Source organism: Poecilia formosa, unplaced genomic scaffold, assembly GCF_000485575.1.
Source record: "Poecilia formosa unplaced genomic scaffold, Poecilia_formosa-5.1.2 Scaffold35, whole genome shotgun sequence".
Classification (NCBI taxonomy): Eukaryota; Metazoa; Chordata; class Actinopteri; order Cyprinodontiformes; family Poeciliidae; genus Poecilia; species Poecilia formosa.
Window position 1 is genome coordinate 2,656,579 of NW_006799974.1, and position 9,142 is coordinate 2,665,720.

The window sequence follows — 9,142 nt, forward strand, 5'->3', positions numbered from 1 at the left end:
CTGCTAAACAGCCTGCTCCTTTGGGGACATGCCACTGTGAGCTTTGCAGATTTCATGTCATGGCATTTGCCTCATCAATACACATTGACAGATGCACAGAAGATTGGAGTTTTGTGCCGTACGGCTTGCAGACATGCTGTTTTGTGATCTCACATTGTCGCAGTTTGTCTGGAGTCCTCTTATGACCCTTATGCTGAATTCCATTTCCGTCACCCCTGATTTTAAACGTCAGTTGCTTTAAGGTCACAAGAGGCTTACACTTTTTCACCTCTGGTAAAGATGTGAAAAAAGCTCTGAAATAAGTTCATTTGGTAGCATGAGCTCCTCTTTAAAAATAGAGAAAAATCCAACCTGAATTTGAATCCTTTTAGTCAGCAGGAAACAAAAAGATCTGACATTAATAAGGAACTTTTTCTTTTGTTTGTGTATTTTGAAACAGAAACACTGGTTGTTGGTCCCTCTACAGTAAATATTCAGTAAATTATTGTTTTGCAAAGACAGCATGAACATTTCACAAAGTTGGAGTAAAAAAATGAAAATCTCTTCTGTATCAACACAAACTATAGGGGTAGACTTAAAGTACTAAGCGCTATTTGGGATTTAGCCTTACATTTACATTGACTACAAATATGAACAAACCCAAAAAGACGTAACTGACAGCCAGTTTATGCTGTTCATGTCTCCACAAAATAGAGCTGTTTAGCTTACATTTATGATGTACATCAAGATGTTTGGTTCTGATTGTTGCCGTGTTTTGTTCCTGAACAAAAAAACTAAAAATTCTTCCATTTCTCTCCCATTCTACAAAAACTGCAACCAAAAAACATTTTAAACGTAGATTTCTGGGCACGGCGGTGGTGCTGTGGGTAGAGGCCTCGACACGGCTGTCACGGGTTCGAGTGCCGGTCTGTTGACTTTTGCCAAGTGTCTTCGTCCCTCTCTCATAACCCACTTTCCTGTCTGTATACTATGAAATAAAAGCCATTAGAGCAAAAATAATAATAATAATAATACTTAAACAACAACAAAATATTAGGCTATGAAAGTTGTCTTATTTGGTTTGATTCCAGATTCAAACATGACCAGCATATATTTTCTAGCAGTCGATCAAGTTCAGGATGGAATGAACCAGAGCTGCTTCTTGTTTCAGTATTGACACACGTTTATACAAACCTTCTGTCTTTCTACCTTTGTATGTTCAGTGTTAAGTTGCTCCATAAAACCCTTTATCAGATTTAACCTTTTGCACCCAGCTTGAGACTATGCAGTTATCTACACTCCAGATATGGATGCTTAAAGTATTAAGAGATTGTATCCATGAAAGTGGAGTAATAACATGAAAGCATTTAATGTTTTCCTGTGTTTCAAGCCAGTTCTGACTCCAAGAGCACACATCTGTCAGGCTTTACATTCTGTAAAGCTCCAAACTAGTCATAAAATGCTAGCAGACGTGGTTTACATAAACATATTTCTCCAATAGGACTGCCCTTCTGCTTTCCACCTACTAATGAAAAGTAAATGAGATATTTTCTTTCTAAATTAAATATCAGCCCTAACTTATTCTGAAACCTTGGAGATCAATGAAAAAAAAAAAAAAAAAAAAAAAAAAAAGCATTTAGCGTAGTGTGGAGATAAGTTTCAAAATGCATTATCTCCTACAAAGCTTCCTTAATTTGCATAGAGATTAGCCCAAACATATTGTTAATCATTACGGGGCTTATGAATGTTTAATGGACGAAGTGTAACTTGAGGTTCGGGGGGAAGTAATAATTGATGAAGCTGGGTGCAGATGGGACAGTGTGGGATACTTAATTACATTTTGGCGCAGGCAAATGACCCATTTCTGAAGTTGCACAGGGAAAACTCAAGTTTTAAGCCTCCAGAATGTTTCACTTAAACAAGATTCAAACTCAGTTCAGGCTAATCTCTCAGAAGAAGTACCATTTATTTATTTAGACTTTCACTTTTAAGATATTTAAAAATAAACGGCGATGCTTTTACATTTTTACAGATTACCCTACATGTTTTTTTTTTGCTGAACAATAGGTTCAAAGAATCCATTTATGCAGCCCTTCGCAGATTATGTAACTGTCTGTGACTAATCGCTGCTCTCCAACTGTATATGAGCATTTCAGCAAGTTTTTAAACACATTCCTTTTGTTGAGCTGCTCCGAGGATTTGGCTGCTATTTGTCTGGCTGTCTGTTGCGTCTGAGGATCAGAGCTGATATAAAGAGGCTGCCAGCTGCTTTCTTACAGCTCGCTGTCCAGACTGTGAGCCAAATGCGGGTAAAGCCGTACAGATGCACAAATGCTTGAAAAAGAGGAAGAGCGATAGTGAAGAGTATCTATGTATGGAAAAAAATAAAGTCCAGACATGGTGAACTCCATAAGGACATTTATAACAAGCAGAGATATGCGTGAAAAAGCAGCCCATTATGAAATAAAATACTATTTGTTCATACTAATCACTTTTGAATTATTATTTGTAATACATAAAATATGTTGACAGATTCTTTAGCATTAATTTCCAGTTTTCTGTGTTTAAAGATTAAATTAAATTTTAGAAAGAATATATCTTGCCACAAATTTCTGAACTAAGTCCAGTTTTATTAGCCAGACATTTATGCAAGTTTTGCAAGAATAGAGAGCACGTATCTGACTCTCCCGAAAAGAAATCTGTTTTAGACCAATTTAAGGCGCTCAGGTTTTCTATTCCCCCCCCCAAACAGAATAAACTGAAGTTAAGACGCCTACCTGCTGTCTTGCACAGTTAGGATGATTATCTGTAGAAGCTTGAGAAGTGGTCTTGTGTCACACAATCCTCAAACGAATAACCAGGCATCTGTTCCTGCCAGCCAGGAGGCGATGCTAGATGAGAAGAGCCGGAGGGGACTCCGATTATCCTGCGGCCCTGTCTGGAGTCCAGCTTGACAGCAGCCTGGAAAACAGAGCGGCAGTCCTGAAATTGAATTGGGGAGGGTTTAATGGGGTTTAAGGCTTTTGCTGTCAGTGTGACAGAGTTAGATAACTGAGGAAAATGTGAAAATGAAACTGACAGACGGTTTGAATGCAGATGGCAGTTGGAGACGGAGGAACAAAGACAGAAAGAAAGAGAGAAGAAAGAGAGATGGACGCAAATGAGGCAACAAAAACGTATTTACAGAACAAATGGGATGTTGGATATGAGACTCTTTCTTTTTTTACTTGATTTTTAAATGTAGTTCTATCAAATGCATTAGTAACGCAATAAACACAACCAAATTTAACAATCAAACCAAGACTATTCATGTAGTTGGAAGAAATAATTACTGCTGCAATCCAACATTGTGATCCTATTTGTGCTTTAAAGAAACTTAGAGGAATAAATTACTTCCAGTTAAGAGGTCCACTTGTAACCTTCTTCAAGAGGACAATATTTTTCATTAAAAATATAACTGGTGTTATTGTTAGCTTCAATTTGCACACCAGGGTTAGCGCAGACCCGAAAGCACAGTTTACTGCTCTCTCACTCTTTGTCTTTCTGAATCATCAATCAAAAACCAGATGAGGTGAGCCCGATAAGTTAAATAATCCTGATCAAGGCAACTATTATTGCTTTCTTTGACTTGCAACTGTGTGTTATTGAATGAATAACGTAATACGACAAAGTGGGAAAAAGCTGAAGGTGCTCGAATCCTTTTGCAAGGCTTTTTACCCGACATTGAAAGTCACCACAGAAATGAAAATCTTTTAAGCTCTCACTTCAGACTTTCTCTGTTCTGCGTGACCTAATTGTGCAAACTGCAATTTGTATTTCAAATAGTACTCCCCCCTCTAGTTTCAAAGAAAAACCTTTCTTCTAAAGTTCTGCTGTTTTAATTGTCCACTTTGATATCTGCTCTTCTACTTACAACAAAAACTAGTGCACTATTTAAAATTTCTTCATCCTACAGAAGGAAACTTTTTGACTTTGTTATTTTTTCAAACGTTTCTGGGAACGATCCATGGAAAGAAAACTGAGTGTTGCCTTTGCATGTGAATGCCCCTTGGATAAAGATTGTGGTGCATAGAATATGGAAAACTAAATTCAAATGTGATGCTTTTCTGTTTAAAATCAATCATAGTAATACTGCTTTGTAGCCACAGTGGGAATGACTGAATTGGCCTCTTGCAGTAGGATGTTTGACTCATTTTCTCTGGAGATAATTTCTCCTGGGCCAAGCCTGGAGAGTCGTGACAGCCTGTGCATGGATCCCAAAGACCCCCCCTAATCTGAAGGTCCTCTGGGACACACTGACTGCCTTTTATTTGTCCTCAGACTCCTCTGGCCTCAGGCGTGACTGGAAGACATGCTTCAGAGAAAGATGTGAAGCTGAGATGAGGAAAAGAAAAAAAAAATATATATATATATGATGATGATGATGCTTAGACCCCTGAGCATCATTTAGAAAAAAGCAGATTAGCAGAAAAAGTTACAAAAAAGTGAGCCAATGACAGAACAGCAGGAGGCAGATAAATAGCTCAGAGGATATTTTTCTTAGCGTTTTATAGAAGCACACCTTTTGTGTGTTGTTTTTTTTTTTTATATATGTGAAAAAGCGGCAGATCACTAGCTTCAAGGATCAGCCAGAAGTAAGACTGAAAAAAGCTTTTTTGTTTGAAGTGGAACAGTGATACAAAACAGACAACAGACAAAGATGAATTTGATTGTGACTGTCAATTACAGCATGAAGACAGATAAAATGCCCAGTGTCCGGCACAGAAATGTTGTTTGCGATCAATCCAAAGGTACCAGCAGCTCACAGAAGAACATCCTGCTGGGCTGTTGGACACACATCAAAGTCAGAGGCCTCAGATAGTTTCTCCGTCACACTGAGTGACCCAGCAGCACTTCACTTCCTCCATATGTACACACAGCTCGATATCTATAAGCCCCACGCGCAACTCAAACACGCTCGGATTTCTGTTGATGCACTGTGCAAACTGTAGGCTGCGACATTTAACTTAGACTCAGATTCATATACTGTAACTCGTCACCCAGATACCATTTCGCATCAGCAGACTGGAGTCTGTCACAGTTGTCATGATGTTTCATCTAGAAAGGCTTTGAAATATGGCTTCCCAGTAGTACCAACACTGGCAACGCGTCCCACTCCTGTCCCATTACCACAGACGTATGTGGAAATGATCTCTACGGTGTTTAGAACTAAAACTAGGTTTGTATAAGTGAGAAGCTAAACCATAAGATGAAGAAACAAGAAGTACGTTATCACATTTAAAGTCTCTGGATTTCACGCTGTCTTTCATAGGGATTTTTGTTCACACAGCGCAGACAGACATGCTTTAAAAAGTAGATTTTCTGTCTGTGCTCTGGAGAAATGTGTGTAGACTGTCAATAAAAAAAAAGTTTTTGTCTGTTTCGAGACGCAGTGCTTTTTGGGTTGAGAACACCCCATTAGAAGTGTATTCTTAAAAATGTCAGGCATCCTTATGTGAAAGCTGGAAGCAGAGAAAAATCAACTTACTGCATGAAACATTTATTTATTTACATTAAAAATCCACCAGATGAAGCAGATAAAAAAAAAAGACACTGTCTTATCTAAATATATTTCTGGGGACCCTGAAATGAAACTCATGCACAATATTGGTGACACCCACTCATAAAGTTACTCAAAATAAAACTTTTCTTAGAATAAATAATGCATAATGAAGTGGAGTGACTCCGGATATTAAGTATAATGAACACAAAGACAAGAAGTTGGCACAGAGAGTCCAGATAACCAACTGAAATCTGTCAGTATTTAGAAAACAATCCTGCTTCCTGTCAGTGCAAATTGACATCAGTTGCTTTAGTCTTAATTGATTGCCCAATAGAGGCCTCCTATTACAAAGATATCACACTAAAACATACAATGGGGATCCATAAAACTAATGAATGACCATTAGAAATCCATGAAAACTGGCAGACTAAAAAAGGTTGAATGACTCAGTTTTCCTCTGATTTATTTTTACCCTCTTCTGTAAACACATTGCCTGCTGGATAACACATAGTATTCACTGTCATTCAGTAGTAAACAAACAGAAGTGGAAATAATCTTCAGAATATGGGAAACATACCGACCAAAACACTTCTCTCTTCTCCCTTCTGTATTACCCAAGAATGAGTAAAACTAAATAAGTGACATTTAATTTAATGCTAATTAGCTAAGGAACAGGTCTGTCTTACACTCTGTTGGAGATTTTGAAAGATACGTCTCCCAGATGAATTGCATGTTTGCAGCTCAGTTTAATTCAGGCTTGAAAAAGACCATACACAAACACAAATTGTTAACTCACAATTTGTTAGCTGCAACAAAATGGAAATCTGCGTTGTCCTCTTGGAAATGTTGTCAAAGCAAAAAGACCTTATACCATTTGTTGTTACCAGTTTCTTTGTAACAGAGTCTGTCCAGGATTCCAGTGAAGGCTGGCCCCTGGAACGACTGATTAGATTTAATTAACAGTGAGTGAAGAAGCCCCTGAAGCTGCAATGTTGTTGTTTTTTTTTTCTTTCTTTTAGAAATACTGTCACCAGAGATTCAACATGGGAACCCCAGGGGAGATGTTCTTGTAGTTGTTGCTTTGTTTGATCTACTTTAGGCCCCTGGCAAGCGTTAAATTTAAGTTTTGTTGCAAGCGTTTGAAAACACTGCACTAGCGTTTCCGCTGTGGAGGCTTAGCCGAGGACACTTTTATGGTTTTTCCTACATAAGAGTTTGCTGTGACTTTGCTGAGGACACTAGTGTGGATGTTTTCAGTCTGACTGTTGACACACGTCAGCTCCAGGACATGGGACTGTCTGACAGACCAGACAAACACTGGGTGCCACCATCAGCCTCAGGCACCATCAGCCTTGGTTTCATTACATAAATGTAATGAAACCAAGCAACACATCCACCCTCACTTCAACTCGCCACCCACTTCAGATTCGTGTATGAGGCAAGATTTTTATGTTAATAACAATAATATTTTTGAGGTCTATCTCTGTCTTTCTTTCTAGGGACATGCTAGATTAGGGAGTGTAGGCAATCTTTTGAAAAATATATGCTTTCAGGAAGGGTTTGCTCTTTGAATACAAACGAAAGCTGATATTTAAAGATACTAAACCTAACTGTACTGACTGTGCTGACCTCTAATACAGTTACACTGTTGCCGTTTTTTGAAGTGATAGTAAAATCATGTCTAGTAGCAGAGCTGTGAAACACTGACAGCTGTCTCTCTCTAACTCACATGCAGTCCCTAATATGAATAATCAAAATAGCAAAAAAATATGCTAAACGCTACTGCATAATGTAATTAATGACTGATTTAACATAAAAAAATAACAGCAAAACAGATTGTTTTAGTCTTATCCACAGTCACAGCTGGTATTTGCGTTTGATATCGGAGAAAAGAAATCTATTGCTTGTGATGAGAAAAGGAAAAACGCCATTGAACTGCTGTTGATCTGTCTTGCAAAACAACAAATGAGATTTGCAGTAATTCATTTTAGTTGGACTCCATCTGTTGAAATAACTCTTTCCACTAACCTTGATGATTTTACCCTAATTGTAGCTTTTAATTTGTGCAGACACATTCTTATGACTCATGCCTATTTATGAGAAACTGTTAGTTTGTTCTGTTTTAAACCTTTAAGAATTTTATTGTCTTAAACCACTAAAAACATTCTTTTAAAGCTTCCTAGGGTTTTCAGATAGAAAACAGATTTGAACATTCAAGTCAGGCATCAGTTTCTTAAAACTGTCCATTTTCTTTTTCTCTCACTTAGTAATATTCAGTCTGAAATAAATTACTTTGGTCTGCAATGTGGACCTGCATTAAACTAGACACATTTTGAATCAATAAAACTGATCAAAGAATAAAAACTTGTATTGCAGGTCCTGATGTTCATCATTTTTGGCTACTTATAGATTATACATTTTTCCTTTCCTGGATCTTCCTGTGATCTGTGGTGAGTGTGCAAATATGTCAGGATATCTAATTGTGGATTAATCATCTTGGCATGACATAAAATATCAGATATTGCTTTTAATTGCTTAACGTCTGCTGGTGAGGATCAGCAGAAGTTGATTTAACTCCAATCTTCCAGAATTGGAGTTACGTTCTGTTTGATTTAAAAGGGATCCCATTAAAATTGAAGCTGAGCCTGGAGAATAATCAGCATAAGCCTTTCTTCCCACATGTTTCCTTAAAAAGAAATGCCTCACCTGAATTTAAACCAGAAATGTTATCAAGGCTAACAGACTCTTTTCAAGTGTACGCATCATGATTTACCGTTACACAAACTGCAACACCAAATCCAGAAGCATAACAAATCATTCCTTCAAAGAAGGAGAGTTGGAAGTCAAATGTACTGTACATGCTGCTGTCGAAAGGACACCGCCTGCTGAGCAAAAAAAAAAAAAAAAAAAACCATTTGAACTTCAAATAATCAGCAGAAACATACAGGGGAGATCAAACATTTGAATCAAAGTAGCAGCACTTCAAAAATTGACTGCAGGGACAAATGAATTATGGGAAAGCACAGTCTTCTAAAGGAATATCCCAAGGTTGTTCGAAATGTTCCTTTTTATTTAATTTAATACTTATCAACAAAATATGATGCATCACTTCCATCTAAGATCTCAGTGGGGAATATTTGCTGTGTGTTATACAGTGCTCTGAAGTTCATACTTATTGAACTTTTTCATGTTTTATCCCATTAAAACCACAAAACTCATTGTGTTTTTAATAGGATTTTATGTGGTAGACAATACACTAAATGTTTAGGTTTAGAGGAAGGGAAACGATCTGTGGATTTTACAACTCAGCTCCCCTCCAGTCATTCATTTTAAAAAACACATTTCATTGATATTACAACTGTGATTTACAATTACAATTAATGAACAGATGTGAACAGACATGTAACATTTACATCAGATTTGCTACCCTTTTCCTGCTGAAGAAAAGCAAACAACGTGTTTTGATCTGTATTTAGCTCCCAGATTCCTCCTCTTTGCCAAAGCAAGTATCCCACTGCATGATGCTGCCACCTCCATGTTTCATCGTCCACACAAGGCACAGTATTTTGCATGTAGGCCAAACACTTTTGTTTTAGTGTCAGCTAACCAAATTTAATTAAT